A 19,903-nucleotide genomic window follows, 5' to 3' on the forward strand; every position below is an offset into this window, starting at 1 on the left:
CGGCTCGCGAGGAGGGGATGTAGCTCAGTGGTAGAGCGCATGCTTTGCATGTATGAGGCCCCGGGTTCGATCCCCGGCATCTCCAGTGTAATTTTGTCCTGGCTGTCACTTTTTTCCCTATTTCTGAAATGCAGCGTGCTCCCACAGCCCTGGGGAAAACTCCAGAACGTGTAAGTGAAAATAAGTAATTTACTGAATTTATTGGTGTGATATTGGTTAATAAAATTCAATAGGTTTAAGGTGTATAATTCTATAGTACATCTTCTGTATATCGTATTGCGTGTTCACCAACCCTAGATCGTGGGATTTTGCCCACATTGGAGGGGTCGGCTGCAGCCCTCACCCACTCCCATTACCTGACTCTGCCTTTTAACTCTAGATAAAAAAATCACAGTGAGCGCTCCAGAGGCTTGGGGATGCGCACATTTTCCCTTATCTCCGTGTGCTTTCCGCGTGTGGAAAAGGGCTAGAGCCCTGGCAACGGACTACAAACAGAAAACGGGCGGAAGTGGAGGGGATAACCTGGCACGACCCGCAGAGTTTGAGCTTCTGGGCTTGAACTTCTTCAAACTTGGGACTGAACACCAGCTGAATGGCATCATCAGGTTAATACTTTGTAATGACAAATGAAAGACAAGCCCTCAGCCGCGCCCGGCTAGCTCAGTCGGTAGAGCATGAGACTCTTAATCTCAGGGTCGTGGGTTCGAGCCCCACGTTGGGCGGGAGAGCAACTTTTACTTCTAAACATCCATTACCTGATGTTAGAAAAACACCAATCTCCGAAATATAATGAAATAATACAGCGAAAATTTCGTCTGTGCGAAACTTTGCTTGGCCTTTTAGTGGCAACACTCTTGTTCATTGAACGAAGTGAGTTTTAAAAAGCTTAAAATATGCGGAACAAAATTTACCACTTTAACCATTTTTAAGTGTACAGTTCTGCAGCTTTAAACACACCCACGTTCTTGGGTAACCATCACCACAATCCATCTCAAAAATTTTTGTGTCTCCCCCAAATGAAACTCTGGACCCAGTAAACAATTACTTTCCACTCTTTCCTTCCCCTAGCCCCTGGCATTCCACTTTCTGTCTCCATGAATTTCACTACTCTAGTTATCTCATATAAAACAAACCATACAATATTTGTCCTTTTGTGACTGGCTTATTTCACTTAGCATAATGCTTACGAGGTTCATTCATGCTGTAGCACGTGTCAAATTTTCCTTTCTTTTAAGGCTGAATAATAATCCATTGCATGTGTATACCATATTTTGTCTATCCACTCATGCGTCCATACATACTTGGGCTCCTTCCACATTTTGGCTATTGTGAATAATGCTGCTGTGAACTTGGGTGTACAAACATACATTCAAGTACCTACTTTGGTTTATTGTGGGTATATACTAGGAGTGGAATTTCTGAATATGCTATTTTTGGGTTTAATTTTTTTTTGAGGAATCTGCATACCTTTTTCCACAGAGGCTGCATATACACACAAAAGAAGGTGTTTAAAACATCTTTTGAGTAGATAATACACTGATACTGTTCAAGAATTGAACTACCTATAAATATATTCAATGAAAAATGTCTAACTTCCACCCTCCCTCCCTAGGTAACAACTTGTGTATCTGTACATATTCTTCCAGAATTTTGTGATGGAAGTATATTTTGATTTTCCGTTATTCTGCACAAAAATATAATTACAGCTCTATTATATTTTGAAGATCTTTCTATCTACAGACAAAATTTTCTCAATCTCTTTTTGCACTCTCTTATTGTTCTGCTGTAGATGAATCATAGTTTGTTTAACATATCACCTACTGATAGACATTTATATTGTTTCCAGTCTCTTCTTATTACAATTAATGCTGCAGTTAGTAAGCAAGTAGGGTTGTCATTTTGCACTTTGGGCTCATAATCTGTGAGGCAAATCCCAGAGATGAGATTACTGGGTCAAGATATATATATATATATATATATATATATATATATATATATATATATATGTATATATATACTATTGACATTTATAGAAATAGGCAAATCATCTACCAGCAGATAGGTCCTACAGCTATGGATCCTCCCAGCTGATATTTTCTCCCACTAGTCGTGAACGAAATTCCCTGTTTCTCCACTGCTTTGTTGGCAATGGGCTGCTTTAGCAAAAAATCTAAACATGTGCCTCTCCCCCTCCCCCACATCCTTAAAATTACCAGGGCTCCTCACTGCTTATTCTAGATAATGCCAATTGCAGGGCCTGCGGGGCACGCAGCCTGACAGGAAAAAGAACCCACCTTTTGCCACTCACAGGAGCATACTCTGACAAAAAATTCTGAAGATCACAGTGTCACTCTCGTTTACGGTTTGTAATCTAATTCTATAGGACAATATTATCTTTTTCTTTTCAGGCCTGTTTCTGCAGAGGCCACCATGTTTTCTTCACTTGCAAGCCACAACATCATTGGAAAAGCCTACTCAGTTATTTCTGACTCTGCAAGTTTTCTCTCTTCCACAGGAAGAATCCAATCAGATATAAGAAATTAAATTTGTATGTGATTTTTTACTTGGTTGGTGTCACATGTAGCATATACAAACTGTTAGATCATGCATGTAGTTTGTGAAGCAGTTTTATAATAATGACTATATATCATTTATAAACAAACTAATCATCAACCATCCACTTGAATATATTTATTTAAAAACCTCATTTGAAACAGAAAATCATCTCCAAGTTGAATATATTCATGCCTATTTTCTAACGAGTCTAAAAATACGCCAGGGTCAGCTCTTAACCTGTCACTGGTTTCCCTTTCTAGACTTTACCAAGTCATTCCCCCAGGGTCTGTGAGAGAGATGGCCCAACCCACACCAAATGCTCACCCCCTTATTTCATTGCCATTTATATCACCTCATATGGGTGGGCTTAAGGGTGCAAGTCCCCCAGATAAAAGACAGTTCTCAGTCGCATACTGGTGTCCTGGGGAGTGTGAATTTTGGGTAAGGAGAAAGATAAAATGTCACCCAGAGCAACCTGATTCTGAAGGACTGCCTGCAAAAGGAAGAGTGGCCAAAAAGATGACCCAGGACGACCTGCTCCTTCTCTCTGTGTCAGGACCCATTGGCTTAAAATCACTGGATATTTTGGGAAACCGCCTCTGTTGTCATTTGAGATGTTTAGTGTGTAAGGGCAAGGGGGAGGCTTTTGAATATGGAAAAGAATGCAAACTTGTTTTGTGATTAATATTCAATGCATTACAGTTGTAAATGTTCAAGCCTACACTATTCCTAAGGGTTTTTTTTTTTTAGATAAATACATCTTTGAAAAAGATTTTGTTTATTTTTAGAGACAGGGGAAGGGAAGGAGAGAGGGAGAGAAACATCAATGTGTGGTTGCTCTCATGCACCCCCTACTGGGGACCTGGCCCTCAACCCAGGCATGTGCCCTGATGGGGCATCGAACCAGCAAGCCTTTGGTTCACAGGCTGGTGCTCAATCCACTGAACTACACCAGCCAGGGCCATTTTATTCTTTTTTTTGTTTTTTAATTCCAGTTGTCCCACATTCCCCTCCCCCCACTTGCTCTCCCCTGCCTCGCCCCCCTCCCCACAGTCAATCTCCACCCCATTGTCCATGCCCATGGGTCCTCTATACATGTTTCTTGACTTGCCACTCCTCATTCTTTTCCTCATTATCCCCCTCCCCGCTCCTTCTGGTCTCTGTTACTTTCTTCTTTATTTCCATGTCTCTGGTTGAATTTTGCTTGTTTGTTTTGTTGATTAGGTTCCACTTATAGGTGAGATCATATGGTACTTGTCTTCCACCGCCTGGCTTATTTCACTTAGTATAATGCTCTCCAGTTCCATCCATGCTGTCACAAAGGTAGGAGTTCCTTCTTCCCGCTGCGTAGAATTCCATTGTGTAAATGTACCACAATTTTTGATCCACTCACTTACTGATGGGCACTTAGGCTGTTTCCAGCACTTGGCTATTGTAAATAATGCTGCTATGGTTATTCTTAAGGTTTTAAATCAAATATTAAAACAAATAATATTGTTTTTCTTATAAATTAGCAATTCTTGAAAGAACCCTTTAATTAAATAAGGTGTCATCACGAACACCTAAGCCATTGGTGATATTTATTCTCTTAGATATTTCAAATGGCAATTACAGATATATCTATCTGAAACCTCTTTTAGTGGGAGGAGAGGGAGGCACTGGTTGGGTCATACAGCTGGAGTGCAGAGCTGATGTCTGAACCTTCATTGCTCCTGCAGACTCCTTGCTTTAACCACCTACCCACAGCACCTAGAAACCCCAGATGTATTGCTTATTTGCAATCTTCTGAATGAACCTGTGTGCTCATTCATCTGCTCTTAAAAACTCCACATTGAGGTCCTACTGTGTTCCTTATTGGTCCTCTAAGAATCCAGTGTCCTCCACACATTTTTCAATCCACTTGCAAAGAAAAACAGCAAATGGTGGAGGTGGTGTCATCAGGATGCAGAGCCAAAGGAGATATTTGCTGTGGCTTCTTACTCTCCAAGCTCCTAGTCTTTCCTCTGTCTTTGAACCTACTGAGCTCCCTCTTACTTTAGGTGTCTTCTCTAATATCTTTGAAAGGCTGGCTCTTTATCTTCCTGACTCAGTTCATGGTCATCTCTTCTGATAAATCTTTCCTGACCCGTCTCTCTAATGCTGTCATTGCTTGCCTGCCACTTTTTCAGGTCACCATCTTTAATCCTTAAGTTTTTGACAGTCCTTATAACTCTGAGGGTTTTTTTTAAATCCTCACCTGAGGATGTTTATTGATTTTATAGAGAAAGAGTAAGAGAAGGGGGGTGGGGGGAGAAGGAGAAAGAGAGAGAGAGAGAGAGATCCATTGCTTGCCTCCCATGCATGCCTAGACCCAGACAACGCTCCAAGCAATTGAGCCACCCTGCCAGGGCTCTGGTTATTTCTTTATCTGTTTACTTGTTTGTTATTTTAATTGCTTATCAGAAGGTAAACAGGAGGGTAGGGACCTAACCTGTTTCTTATTGCAATGTAATGAATAAATAGATGAAGTTTCCTTTTAATAGGGGCACAGCATAGGTTTGTTCCAAGTGTCTCATCCATAGCAGAGCCCAAATTCATGAGATCTGTAGCTATTAATACTATTTCCTAAATTTCAAAGACATTCCAAGTTCTACAGAGTACCAGAACTACCAGAGGGAAGGGGAGATGGTCAACAGAGTAACTATGGAAGGATAGTGTGTGGGATCTGAGGACTATAAAGAGTGGGGGGCAGGTAGTGAGAGGGCGAGGGTGGGGGGTGGGCAGTGGCGGAGGTTGAGGTAAAACAGAAATTTTGGAAAAGAGAAAATTGTTGAAGCTGGGTGATGGGTACTTGGGGTTTCATAATACCATTCTCTCTACTTTGTTTCTTGATAAAAAGGTTTTTTAAAAAAGTAACATTATTAGTTTTTAGTGAGAAATTAAAAATTTAGGTAAAAAATTTTGCGGAGCAATGGTGTTGTAGAGTAAAATATTTATTTGGGGAAAAAAAGTAAAGATCTAGCAAAGCTACAATTAAATAGAACCCTCAATGTGAATGAACTCATATCCTTTAAACTATTTCCCTAGGGTAACTTGGAAGCGGGGAGCCAGGGGCCTTCTGCCCCATGTACTACCCTGGCACCCAGATTTGGCTCTTTTCTTTTACTCTTCACTGAAAAAAAGAAAAATTGAGCTCCCGGAACATCCCCTTGAATCCTAGCACAGGAAAAATCATAGCCAGGCCAGGAATGTGCTTGCTGCCAGGAAACAAGAATGCTTTCAAATTGTCTGGGCAACTCTAAAAGGACAAAGGGGCTGAAGGAAAGGGGCTTCTACTGACAAGCAGCTACCATTTCAGCCTCAAAAACAGAACAATAGTGTTGTTGAAGCGAGATGAGTCTAAGAAAGCTGCCAAGCCGTAACGACAAGTTAGCCTTAACGACAAGTTAGCCTTAACTGTAACCAAGAAGCAATAGGACTTACACAAGCGCGTTGCCCAGCCCAGCTGGTGCTTTGAGGTTAATTGTGTTGTTTCGGATTCTGTTGCAACAACGGCTTAAGAGAACATTTTATTCTTGTGAACATAGAGAAACCACCCCCGCCCAGTTGGTCAATGCTGGCGGTTAAGACACTCACCCAAGAGAAACTGCCTTGCACTAGAATACTCAAGTTTGAAATTTTCCACTCCCCTGCCCTGGTGAACAACCCCGAGTGTGCCAAGAAATCATAGCCAATCGCTAACCGCCACATCTGCTTCTGTGCCGACGCTTGCTTGCTCGCGGGACACATCGAGAGTCCGCCCCTGCGCAGGTTAAAAGAGTTGGCCATTAAAGTAACATCTATGAAAAAGTCCTGAAAGTCTCCGAACATGTTTCTCGCCTGGGTGGATGCAACATTTTGGAGGCCCCAGCGGGATCCTCCCTAGGCGGAGGTCCGGTTCGGGAACCGAAAGGACGCTGGCTCGAGCCCAGTGAGTACCCGGGAGGATCCTCTGTCTGTGTCTGGGCTCCGGAGCGAAGTGTTGCCTGAGGTGGTCGGCGGGTCGCCGCGGGCCTGGTTTCTGTTCTGTTCAGGTTGTGACGGGTCAGGTCAGGGAATTTCCGCGCCGCCTAGCGCAGCGGTGTGTCCGAGTCTGAGTGCGGCCGCTTTCGGTTTGAATGTCGAGAGTGCGAGACGGCCAGTTTTGCCTGAAATTGGTCTTTCTGTTTCTGTACATTGTCTGGGCTTTGTTCGTGTTCGCTAGTATCATTACGGGAGACGCGGAGAGAATGGGTCAACAGGAGTCCGCGCCAGGCAGCCCCCTCGACTGCCTGTTGAAGAATTTCTCCGACTTCCAGAGGAGGGCACGGGGCTACGGCGGCCACCGCCGGACCTGAGTTCCCCCGAACCCTGAGTCAGCTAGAATGGCCGACCTTCGATGCTGGGTGGCCAAGTGAGGGCACTTTTGATCTGCCCGTCCTGTCTGCCGTGCGGGCAGCAGTATACCGGGTTCCCCACCCGGACCAGTTTCTGTATGTAGATGTTTGGGTAGATACAGCCACCGAGCGCCCAGGCTATGTACGGAAATGCATGCGGGGAAATGGGGGAGGGAAGAGGACACTCTGCCTGGCAGCCGGGGCTAATCAGAGAGGCAGCGGGAGGCGAGGTCCAGGCAGAGACCCGCCAGTGAAACAGCCCCCCGCTGCGCCTAGACTCTACCCCGTGCTGCCGGGGCAGCCGGAAGACCCCCTAGGTCCTGTAGAAGCCCCTCCACCCTGTAACCGAAGGATGGACCCAGATTCTTCCCGCCAAGATGGTGGCGGGCCCGCGAGCCCGCCACACACCAGGGGTGGGGCGCAGTATGGTGGGGAAGGGAGGGCGGTGCCCTCGGCCGCGGCGGGAACGGCCGCCATTACCCCACCGGGAGGGGGCCGCCCTTTGGCCGCGGCGAGAAGCGCAGCCGGGCCCAGATGCGCCGCCCAGGGCAGCACCCAGGCTGATTTGTGTCCCATTCTCCACCAGCGATTTGTATAATTGGAAGCACCAGAATCCCCCGTTTTCTGAGAAACCCCAGGGATTAATCTCCCTTCTTGAGACCATTTTTAGGACCCATCAACCCACATGGGATGATTGTCAGCAGATTTTGCAGACCCTGTTCACCTCTGAGGAGAGGGACAGGATCATTAGAGAAGCCGAGAAGGCGGTTATGGGGGAGGAGGGTGAGACTGCGGCTGGCAGAAGGGAAATAGAAGATATTCTCCCCTCTCAGCCCCCGAATTGGGACCCCAACAGCAATGGGGGAAGGGAGGCGCTCCTCCAGTATCGCCGGGCTCTTCTCAGGGGTTTGAAGGCAGCGGCTAGGAAGTCAACTAATTTCAGTAAAGTCAGTGAGGTAATCCAGGGTAGAGAGGAATCTCCGGCCGCGTTCCTCGAAAGGCTAATGGAGGCATATAGGGTCTATCCCCCCTTAGACCCAGAGGCTGAAGAAAATAGAAGGCTAGTAAATATAGCCTTTGTGACTCAGGCAGCCTCAGATATCAGGAGGAAGGTCCAAAAAAATAGAAGGATTTGAAGGAGAAAATAGAAGTAAATTGCTTAAAATAGCTCAGGAAGTATATGTGAATAGGGATGACCCCGAGGTAGGGAGAGCGAAGGAAGTCGCCAAGATCCTCCTTGCAGCCCAAAAGCCCCCAGAATCGGGGAGAGGGAGACAGCACCAACGAGGCAGGGGAAAGGGACCGCAAGGAGGGCGGCTAGGCAAGGATCAGTGTGCCTACTGTAAGGAGCATGGACACTGGAGGAGAGATTGCCCAAAGAGGCGGACTGGCAATGAGAAGCAAAATCGGATCCCTGAAGTCCTGCTCCAGACTTCTGACTGATGGGGCCAGGGCTCCATCCCAGTCGGCTCCCAGGAGCCCATGGTCACCTTAACAGTCGAAGGCAAGCCAACAGACTTCCTAATTGACACGGGAGCCACCTTTTCTGTTTTGAGAAAGCCTCAGGGGCAAATTCAGAAAGCAACCACTAAGATTGTAGGGGCAACAGGCAAGGCTGAAGCTTACCCGTGGACAGCCGCCAGAATCACCAATTTAGGGCGCGGCACCATAACCCACTCGTTCCTAGTCATTCCAGATTGTCCCTACCCCCTGCTGGGCCAGGACCTGCTGCAGAAACTCCAAGCCTCCATCACCTTCAAGCAGAGGGACAGTGATGCCCCCGAGGGAGGCGAGAAAGTCAGCCTAGAGGTAACCGTGCCTCTATCTGAAGAGTATCTTCTAGCAGCCCTCCAGGAAGGTAAGGACGAGGTCACTGGGGTACCAGAGGAGCTGCGGGCAATGGTGCCCAGGGTATGGGCTGAGACCAACCCACCAGGACTGGCTGCCCACCAGCCACCAGTCATAGTGCAGCTGCTGAGCACCGCTAGCCCGGTGTGGGTGAGGCAGTACCCAGTACCTGCATGGGCCAAGCAGGGCATAGCACGGCACTTGAAGCGCCTGCTAGAGGCAGGCATTCTCCGCAAGTGCCAGTCTGCCTGGAACACTCCTTTGCTCCCAGTCCAGAAGCCTGGGACCCAGGACTATCGCCCGGTGCAGGACCTGCGAGAGGTGAACGCCTGTGTAGAGACTATTCACCCCACGGTGCCAAACCCCTATACCCTGCTGAGTTCGTTGCCTCCAACTCATACTTACTACTCAGTACTGGACTTGAAGGATGCTTTCTTTTGCATTCCCTTGGCTCCCCGGAGCCAAGAGATTTTTGCCTTCGAGTGGAATGATCCAGAAGAGGGGTTGGTGGGGCAGTTCACATGGACCAGGTTGCCTCAGGGGTTTAAGAACTCCCCCACCATTTTCAACGAGGCCCTGAGTAAGGACTTGCAGGCCTTCCGCTTGACCCATCCGTCCATCGTGCTGCTCCAGTACGTGGACGACATCCTCATAGCTGCTGCCGACGAGGAGGAGTGCAAGAAGGCTACCCTGGACCTGCTCCAGGACCTCCAGCAGATGGGGTACCTAGTCTCCGCCAAGAAGGCCCAGATTGTCACCCAAACTGTAAGTTATCTAGGGTATAATTTACAAGGGGGACAAAGGACATTATCCAGCCAGAGGATCCAGACCGTACTGCAGATTCCAGAACCTACTAACAAGAGGCAAGTGAGGGAGTTCCTGGGAGCTGTAGGATATTGCAGGCTCTGGATACTAGGATTTGCAGAGCTGGCCAGGCCACTGCACGAGCTCACCTGGGGTAAGGAAGAGCAGTTCACTTGGACGGACAAAGAAAGAAAGGCCTTCCAGGCCCTCAAGAAGGCCTTAATAGCTGCCCCAGCATTGGCCTTAGCAGATATGGCCAAACCCTTCCAGCTGTTTGTCGCTGAGAAGGGAGGGGTAGCACTAGGGGTCCTCAGCCAGGAGCTTGGGCCCTGGAAGCGGCCAGTAGCATATCTGTCCAAGAAGCTAGACCCCGTAGCGTCAGGCTGGCCAGCATGCCTAAGAGCACTTGCAGCCACCTCTACTTTAGTCAAGGAGGCCAGCAAGCTAACTCTGGGCCAGGACATCCAAGTCATCGGGGAGCACTACATAGAACAAGTGCTACGAGCCCCCCCAGATAGGTGGCTGTCTAATGCGCAGCTGACGCAGTACCAAGCACAGCTACTAAATCCCCCAGCAGTACAGTTTCTGAAGACGGCAGCCCTGAACCCGGCTACTCTGCTAACCCTACCGGACCCCACTGTGGTCCATGACTGTAGGCATGTACTGGACACGATCACTGGCGCCCGGCCAGACCTCAGGGACCAGGCCTACGAAAAGGCAGATCTAACCCTGTACACTGATGGAAGCAGTTATATCAAAGACGGACAGAGGTATGCAGGGGCAGCAGTGACCACAGAAGATAAGGTCCTGTGGCAAGGGGCACTACCCAAAGGGACATCTGCACAGAAAGCGGAACTGATAGGGCTAACACAGGCCCTCCAGATAGCCAAGGGGAAAGTAGCCAACATTTACACTGACAGCCGTTATGCATTTGCCACCGCCCACGTCCATGGCGCTATCTATAAAGAGAGGGGACTCTTAATAGCTGGAGGCAGGGATATCAAGAACAGGGCAGAGATCCTAGCCCTGCTGGACGCCATTTGGCTTCCCTCCAAGGTGGCCATCATCCACTGCAAGGGACACCAAAAGGGAGAGTCCCCAGTCGTTCGGGGAAATCATTTTGCAGATACAGCTGCAAAACAGGCCGCAGAAGAAAGCACCAAAGCACTCCTCCCCCTTTTGCCTCAGCCTGCACTACCCCCAGATCCTAGCTATACCCCAAAAGAGGAACAAGAAGGAAAGCAGTTAGGGGGAGAAAAGAATAAGCAAGGTGGATAGAACTTCCTGATACTAGACTCTACCTGCCCCAGGGAGTCATTAGAGAGATAGTAAAGGGGATCCATGCCAGTTCGCACCTAGGACAGAATAAGTTAGAACAGCTTATCAAGAAGTATTACCTAGGGCCCCAGGTTAGGACATAGTTCAGTCTACGGTCTCCAGGTGTCAGGCCTGCGCAAAAGTCAATGCCCAGATAAGAAATTGCCCCCACTAGTTAGGTATAGAGGAAAACCCCCCAAAGAACTATGGGAAATAGATTTCACTGAGATGACCCCAGAAAAATCAGGATTCAAGTATCTGCTTGTGCTGGTTGACACCTTTACTGGGTGGGCAGAGGCCTTCCCCACTAAAGGAAAGACAGCCTCCGTAGTCTGCAAGATCCTACTAAGAGAAATAATCCCTAGGTATGGGATTCCAGTAGCCATAGGATCAGACAACGGGCCAGCGTTCATCTCTAAGATTTCCTGAGAGCTAGCTATCAGATTAGGCATAAATTGGAAATTGCATTGCATCTACAGACCTCAGAGCTCAGGCCAGGTGGAAAGGATGAATAGGACTCTGAAAGAAACTTTAATTAAGTTACAAGAGGAGACCGGCGAAAACTGGGTAGAGCTACTCCCTTTCTCCCTGTTTAGGGTTCGATGCACCCCTTATACTAATAGATGGGCCCCCTATGAGCTCATGTTTGGGCAGCCAGTTCCCCTTGTTCCCCAGCTCACTAGGGAAGAGGTAGAGGTTGCTAACCACAACTTCCTCAAGCCCCTACAGGTGCTGCAGCAGATCCGGAGGGAGGTGAGAGAACGAAGGAAACAAAAAGCAGCTGTATCGGGATGCAACGCCCAGAGGCCCCCGCCACCGGACCCTGGGCAGTGGGTATGGATCCTTAACCACTGCCGAGGGAACCCGGAACCGCGGTGGCAAGAACCTTTCCAGGTGCTGCTCAGCACCCCCACTGCAGTCAAGGCGGCTGAAAAGCCTTACTGGATTCACCTCTCCCACGTAAAGCCCGCAGACAATCCAGGTGAGACCGAGAGATGGAGCGTCAGAAAGGATCCAGACCAGCCCTTAAAGCTTACCTTCTCGTGACAGTAGGGCTGGTCCTCCCCCTCTGGACAGCAGGAGGTGGATTAAAACTACAAGAGTGGGTGCTAATTAGAACTGCTGATGGCACAGAAATTGCTTCCAACTATACTTGGGGGGGAAATATTCCAATAACCTTAAAAGCTGACTTCTCTAAATTCTTCGATGATCAGTTTTGCAAGTCTCCCGCTGCGGTAGCAGTTGTAAACTCCCTATCTAATTGGCAACGCCTCTCAGTCCCATTCTCTCCATGCGATAACGTGGTCAAGAACTACGCTCTTAGGTACGCTGCCCATTATGGATGCCCAGAACCACCTCAGAAAAAAGTTTACCCTTGTGGGACCTACAAGGATTTCTATTGTAGGCGATGGGGTTGTGAGACTTTGGCATCAGGCTGGACTCCAGGAGCAGGGCAGGACAAGCATATTATCCTTCACCGCGACCCAAGTAAGCAGCCTGGGTCAGAATGGAATGAGAACTGCTCTAAGGACAACTGCAATCCAACCACGGTAACGGTCTTAGACCCAGGGGACCCCGAGTGGGTTAAAGGCCGCACATGGGGGGTTAGGCTCTATGTATCTGGAACAGACCCAGGGACTTTCTTCACAGTGAAGAGGTTGCCAACTAAGGGCTGACCTCTGTTACGTGGAAGGGGGGGAGGAGGAGGCCTCCTTCCAGAGCCCCTTCCCCCCCACCAAGGAGGAGCAGGGTGAAGCCCCCACGCTAAGCAGTCACCCCACAAGTAGGGCAGGGGTAGAGGGGAGGCCGTCACCAGAGAGCCTTGCGAAGGAGGAACTGCGACCCCCACTCCAGGAAGTCGGCATATCCCTGGACAGACCCCGCCACCAAGGGGTCTACGCTCTAGAGCTCCTAGAGAAGATCTTCCCTTTCTTCAATAGTACCCAGCCAAACCTCACTGAATCCTGCTGGCTGTGTCTAAGTCCTAGGCCCCCTTTCTACGTTGGAGTAGGAGTTAATTCCTCCGGGGCGGGGGGAGGGGGGGGTACTTAGCCCCGACCCTAGTAAACCTCACAGAACAGCAGACCAGTCAAGAGCAAGACCAGGTAAACGAATGCTTCCTCGAAGGGTCAATCACTCTTGCAGAGTTCCATGGGAAAGGAACTTGTTACCTATTAGCCAACTTCACCCTGCAGGGGTCAAACTTTAGTGACTGCTGCTTGACAGAGGAAACTGTCCCACTCCCTCCAGGTCAGATCACTATAACCAAAGCTCCTGAAGGGGTGTGGTTCGTCTGTACCAAGGGTGTTTTCAAGTGCCTTGTCCCCACTAGTAGACCTGAACTGTGTGTTAGTGCTTCCATCATTCCCCAAGTGTACCTGTATGGAGGAAATCCTGACTTCCTGCTAAGAAGCGCCGGGCAAGAACCCAGGTGGGTAAAGAGAGTGCCCTTACTTGTTCCCATAATAGCAACAATAGGGGTAGTCTACTGATATTCCTATTAGCTCTAACCCTAGGACCTAAATAAGCTCTTAGCATTTATCGCATAGCCACAGTTAAGTTGATGGTTCTGTCTCAGCCTTACACCGTCCTTCCCCTCGAAGATGAATAGTTTGAATCAAGGGTTTGATTCAGTCTCACAACAGAAGTAGGGAATGTTGCAACAACAGTTAAGAGAACATTTTATTCTTGTGAACATAGAGAAACCACCCCCGCCCAGTTAGTCAATGCTGGCGGTTAAGACGCTCACCCAAGAGAAACTGCCTTGCACTAGAATACTCAAGTTTGAAATTTTCCACTCCCCTGCCCTGGTGAACAACCCTGAGTGTGCCAAGAAATCATAGCCAATCGCTAACCGCCACATCTGCTTCTGTGCCTACGCTTGCTTGCTCGCGGCTATAAAACTGATAGGCTGTAAACGCTAGGCGCGCCTCTCATCTGCAGCACTTCTGAGCACTGTCTCCGGGACACATTGAGAGTCCGCCCCTGCGCAGGTTAAAAGAGTTGGCCATTAAAGTAACATCTATGAAAAAGTCCTAAAAGTCTCCGAACATGTTTCTCGCGTCAGTGGATACAACAATTCTTTCACCGTCTCCCCAAGGAAGCCGATGAGAACTCACGTTAGCTGAGGCCCAGATCAAAATCCACCTGGAGAGAGTGACCGGCCTGAGTGACAGTTCTGGCCTCCTGGGGCCACCGAGGTGCTCAGCTCGGTGGGGGGCCGGGGGGCCAGGAGATGCTCGGGCAGCCCGAAACCTGGGGTGGGAGACCCGTACTGACTCGTGTCAAACCGGTGGGTAAAACGTGAGGGAGCCGCAGGGGCAACCCCTTGAGGACCGGGGGCCGGGAGGTGCGGGCAGGGAGCGGGCAGGGAGCGAAAGCGGTTCGGCAGGGAAGCCCAGGCTCGCTCCCGGCGCGAGGATGACGTTGCGAAGGCCCTCGGCGCGGGGCGGCGGCAGGCTTTGCCCGCCGTGCAGTGCATTCAGACAGGCATTTCACACGGTGCCCCGTCTCTTTCCCTTCAGCGTCCCCCCCCCTTCATTTCCCTGGACCCACCCCCATTTCTTGAGCCCCGCCCTTCCTCGCCTGCAGGGGGGCGTCCGAGCTTCCTCGGCCTCGCGGGAGCGGGACTGGTGGGTTTCTCCGAGGGACGCGCCATGGTAGGCTGGGTCGCAGCCGCCCGCCGCGCGGTCGAGGGCGCGGTTATTGCGACCGTGCGTACCGTCCCCTAAAAATCTTCTCCCTGGACTCATTTCCGCAGGGCGCGGTTATTGCGACCGTGCGTACCGTCCCCTAAAAATCTTCTCCCTGGACTCATTTCCGCCCCACACTTCCGACTCATTCCTTCTTCCACTTTTTCGTATTTCATGTATCGTTGCATGGCATTCCCGCCTTTTGTTGCTTTTTTATCGGCCTGGATTGCAAGCCCTTTGAGAGCAATTCCTAATGACACCGGCCAGCTTCTTCGCTCCACAAACCCAGGGAGGCCGGGAATATCCCCACTGAAGTGAACTGGTGAGGGCTGGGAAAAGATAGGAGTAGGGGTGAAGCTGCAATGACGTGCTACGCAGACGTGCATGTGCGTTCCCATGACAAATTACAAACGTAGACAAATTCACTGATCAGAAGTAATCTCTCAAAGGAAAAAAGACACAAGAGAATAACCCACTGTTTCCGCCCGGTTTCGAACCGGGGACCTTTCGCGTGTTAGGCGAACGTGATAACCACTACACTACGGAAACACACAAGAAACTACTTTTTCTTGAGTATTACAAGGCTTAGATCATGTTCGCCACCCAGGATTTCCGGTTCCTCCTGCCAGTTCAGAGCCTTAGGATATTGCTCCAGAGTACAAATACTGCGCTGTTCCTAGGTAATAATTTTTTTTCGAACTGCAGAGCGCGACCCGTTAGTGGGTCATAAAGTCAGTCGCGTCCAGTAATTAAAAAAAAAAAAAAAAAAAAAAGTGAGCAAAAGCAGGTGGCCTCGCAGGAGGGAAAGTAAAATGCAGCTTCGGAAATATTTCTTCTTAGGAAGACAGTTGCAGTGTTTAAATCTTCACATAATTTGTGCTCTATTGACGGTTACAATCTAACGAATTAAAAAACAAAATGCGTTCAAAGTATATGAGTTTTGAATATATTTCGTCAAAATGTAAATTAAAGTAGCTATAGAGGCAAAAATAATTTTACACATGCTTTTGAAAATAATTATATATTTCTTATAAATTATGTAAAATGTCTATTTTAAAAGGGGAAATTGAAATGAATATCCAATTTTAAGTCAGTGATATCTAAGTAACGCTAAAAGTGTTATTAAATTTTGAAAATGTAATGATTATATAAAAATAAAACTAACCGATCCTAGCATTTTATGTCCAGAATTGGGATGTTTTAACACATGTTATATGTGGATCTACATATATGCAAATTTAAGAGTAGTATCGATGGCTTAATATTGCAAAATGTTTTCCCATCTATTACTCTTATTCCTGTAGACCTGGGGAGTCAGGAATTGGAATCGAGACTGAGTCCTCCTGAGCAGGACTCCTTGGTGAGTCTGTGACCCAGAAGCCACCCTCCAGAGCGCAGGCGAGGGGAGCTCTCTCTCATCAAGCCTAGTTCAAGTCACCAGGAGCCTGCAGACAACCCAATCCATGGATGCTTTACTGCTTTCCCATAGTAGACCATAATTTAATTCTACCGATCTGTACCTCCGATCCTCTTTTTGCACATTTCGACTCCCTTGGCCTTGGTGGAAGCTTCTCTGATGGCTTTCCTCCTCTTCCAACTCTTCTTCCATCTACTGGAGGCCATCTTTCCTGGAGAGTCAGATCCTCGCTCACAGCTTGATGCAACCTCTTATCCTCATCTGTGGCTTCAGCAATGACCGTTCTCCCCAAGCTTCAGATCCTTGTATCTTGGACATGTCCTTTTAGACATTTCCCAACCTGTTCAAGGCTGAACTCATTACAGTAGTACCCCTTGTTTGCACAGGATATGTTCAAAGGCCCCCAATGGATGCCTGAAACCAGAAGTATGCTTTTTCCTTTACATACATAAGAATGTATAGAAAATACATTTGGCATATCCGAATTGCCAGCACCAGTAGTCTTGCATGTTAGGGCCATTATTAAGTAAAATAAGGTTTATTTGAACATAAGCACTGTGACACCGTGACATTCTGATCTGATGATCCAGATGGCTACTAACTGACAAACATTGGGTAGCATATACAATGTGGATACTGTGGGCAAAGGGATGATTGACATACTGGGCCAATGGGATTGTAATGGCATAAGATTTCATCTTGCTACTCAGAATGGCCAGCAATTTAAAATTTATGAATTGTTTATTTCTGGAATTTTTCATTTAATATTTTGGGACCATGGTTGACCCAGAGTAATTGAAACCAGGGAAAGCAAAACCACTGATAAAGAGGACTTCTGTATTTCTCTCTCCTCTGCAACTCCATTATTAAATCACCTAAAGGGGAAACCCAGGAGACCCTCTACTGCCCAAGGTACAAACCATGCATCCAGCTCCTTCACTGGCTGCTGCATTGCCCCTTCCTCAGCCATCTTTTGTCTGGACTATAGCAATCCTTCCAGCCACACTCCCCTCATACCTCCTACCCATCATTTCTGAAGGATCACTCTTAAATGGAAATCAGAGTGAGTCCCTCTGCCTCTGTGCCCTATCATCACCACTCAGTATGAAGACCAAAGATCCCGCCAGGATCCTATGCTTTTGCTGAACATCTGACCTGATGAATCTGATTCCTTTGTGCCAAGAGTAGTGTGGGTCACTTACTTGGAGGGGAGCATTTCAGACCGGGCCAGCAGGAGGGGCTGCCGTGGAAGGAGTGGAGAGGGGAGAGAAGCTGGAATTGTAGTAAAAAAACTCCTGGAATATTCAGATTATTGGAAGACAGGGAAGAGAACCTTGTCTACCATGGTTTCTCTTTCATTAAAAAGTCACCTTTTATAAAGGAATGTTTTACAGTCCCAGTGAAGGTGGTAAAAAATTTTAAAAATGATCCTGAACCCACAATTTGCAATGGAATCCACAAGACTTTGTGCGAGATGAAATGTCAAAGTTCACACTCCTCCAACACTAGGTTTTTTGACCCATATGTTGCAAGATAAGACCAGAGCTACAGTAACTCCCCAGAGACACATGAAAGAGGACTGAACTAGCAACTCTGCCTATGTTACAAACTCTAACCTATTCCAGTGCAAATTGCTCTCACGGGACATCAGGATGCCACCTCCCGAACCCATCCCCCTTCAGCTATTCTTCTTAGCAAGATTAATAAACCAGCTTTATATGGCCAGCAGCCTTCTTTTGTGGTTTGCTGTGTATGTGGGGAGACTTCTCCAGCCAGAAAATAGAAAATAGGCTGACCAAGGAAATAGTCAACAAAAGAAATGAATTTCAATTGCAGTTACGGAAAAATTTTGTGGCATGACACGTAATGTGAGGATGTTCATGTTAGGGCAGGGTGTTCCGAAATAGAGGATATTTCTACATTCCTTTACGTGTGGGGGCATATGTGGAGGCTGGAATGTGCGGGGTAACATCTCACAAAAAAACAGTGACGTTTAAAATCGAGCATAAAGAGAATATACTGAAGATGAGGGTCTCGTTACAAAGGGGAAAACAGGCGGTGGTGGTGAGAACGCGGAATCTCCACCTCTTATCACCTAGTAAGGTGCTCGCGTATCACTGGGCTACGAATTAGACTGATGAACGTCCAGGCGGGGGGGCCCTGGGGTCCCATCACAGCTACGTGACCCTCCCAGCGCTTCAAGTCTGGGACACACGGGCGACTCTTCTGATAAACAGAAGGCGCTTGGTCCTAGCTGACCGTAGGCAGGCGGACTTCAGTAATAGCCGCTGGAGGGACAGACACTGGAATTTGTCCGCTAGCACCCAACCCTCGCTCAAATCCCTAAGGCCTGCACGGGCTTTAGTGTGGAGTGTATTCCGATTTGAGGTCTTTGGCTCAGCTACTGGCGCTGACGTAACTGGGGAGGCTTTGGTGCCGAGAGTGCAAAGTTGCTTTTGGAACGAAATAGTTTCCAAAAAGACACCCGCACGCCCAACGTGGGGCTCGAACCCACGACCCTGAGATTAAGAGTCTCATGCTCTACCGACTGAGCTAGCCGGGCGACAAGTGAGATAATTTCCTCTGTCTCAAGGGATCAAGATTCAGAGGCAGGGACACTAATGTAGTTTGAGGACCAATTGTACGAGTATTATGGACCACCTGCTGGGCACCTAGCTCTGTGCTAGGCACTAGGCTCCTCGACGTGGGAGACACAGCCCAGTGGGCTTATGAGATCAAAAGATTATTAGCTACAGTTGGACAACTGAATTTACATTAGAAACACTCATGGGGAGCCTGCTGTGAGCTGACTCTCCTGTGGTCCCGCTTCAGTCACAGACTCCCACAAACAGACATAGAGAAGACGTGCACACGGACCTTCCTTCCATGTGACAACCACCTGTCCTCTAGATAATGGGATGAAGTGACAGAAGATCTGGAAAACAGATCAAAAGTATGTTTCCGCCCGGTTTCGAACCGGGGACCTTTCGCGTGTGAGGCGAACGTGATAACCACTACACTACGGAAACCCTTGGCCCGGGCTATTGACTAACACCTCCCTGAATGTACCCATGGTCGCGAATGGCGTCCTAAAACGAAGCCCAACTTCCGCCTCTGGTTCAGGTGAATTCTGGTTCGGGTCTTGTGGTCGCACTTTTATGCCACAGCAGGACTCGCAGCTCCTGGAATGGTCTAATATAGTCCACCCATGAGGATTCATAGTTTTGGCACCATCCTCTTAGGACGCACAGGTCCACTTGGAGTTTCCCCATAGGGTGGGGTAAAATTATGCGTGCCCTGCCCTGACATCACGCAAGGCCGGCACTCACTGGGGATTCTGTACACGAATTACGGTCCTGTATCTTTCTCCGCAGTCTTTTTAAAAAATTAAAGAACACAATTTTAAAAAGCATCAGGTATTATTTCTCTTGCACAAATAATCTATTTGACATAGATCAGGGATGTCAAACTCATTTTTACCAGGGGCCACATCAGCCTCACAGTTGCCTTCAAAGGGCCGAATGTAATTTTAGGACTGTATATATGTAACTACTCCAAAACTAGGGGCAAGGAGCTCACCACTTGTGTGGGGGAGGGGGGGAACAAGGTGTCCGGAGGGATAAAACCAGGTGGAGGTTTCAGCCCGCTGGCTTTGTTTTTGCCACCTGTGACACAGATGTTCATAATGCCCTCTTTCCTAATACTGTTCTACATCCCGATAGGATTCTCTCAAGTAAAATCAGTACCACAAACCCATTATGAGTCCCTCCTTTGACACTGCGACCCCATGAACACAGACCTCGAGGTATTTTGGCTGCAGAGCAGGAGTATTGCACAGCCCGGAAAGTGATGAATGGATGCATGAATCAATGGCA

The 19,903-nt window shown here is 48.2% G+C and overlaps 5 non-coding genes across 5 annotated transcripts; 2 read left to right on the forward strand and 3 right to left on the reverse strand.

Moving 5' to 3' along the window:
- Positions 1 to 13: 13 nt before the first annotated feature.
- On the forward strand, positions 14 to 85 carry TRNAA-UGC (transfer RNA alanine (anticodon UGC)). Its single transcript has one exon. It is a non-coding gene; the product is annotated as a tRNA-Ala (tRNA).
- A 564-nt stretch (positions 86 to 649) lies between these two features.
- On the forward strand, positions 650 to 722 carry TRNAK-CUU (transfer RNA lysine (anticodon CUU)). Its single transcript has one exon. It is a non-coding gene; the product is annotated as a tRNA-Lys (tRNA).
- A 14,365-nt stretch (positions 723 to 15,087) lies between these two features.
- On the reverse strand, positions 15,088 to 15,160 carry TRNAV-AAC (transfer RNA valine (anticodon AAC)). Its single transcript has one exon. It is a non-coding gene; the product is annotated as a tRNA-Val (tRNA).
- A 3,358-nt stretch (positions 15,161 to 18,518) lies between these two features.
- TRNAK-CUU (transfer RNA lysine (anticodon CUU)) lies at positions 18,519 to 18,591 on the reverse strand. The gene has a single exon. It is a non-coding gene; the product is annotated as a tRNA-Lys (tRNA).
- A 393-nt stretch (positions 18,592 to 18,984) lies between these two features.
- Positions 18,985 to 19,057, reverse strand: TRNAV-CAC (transfer RNA valine (anticodon CAC)). Its single transcript has one exon. It is a non-coding gene; the product is annotated as a tRNA-Val (tRNA).
- Between the last annotated feature and the right edge of the window lie 846 nt (positions 19,058 to 19,903).

This window comes from Desmodus rotundus, chromosome 10 (assembly GCF_022682495.2).
Source record: "Desmodus rotundus isolate HL8 chromosome 10, HLdesRot8A.1, whole genome shotgun sequence".
NCBI classification, from domain to species: Eukaryota; Metazoa; Chordata; class Mammalia; order Chiroptera; family Phyllostomidae; genus Desmodus; species Desmodus rotundus.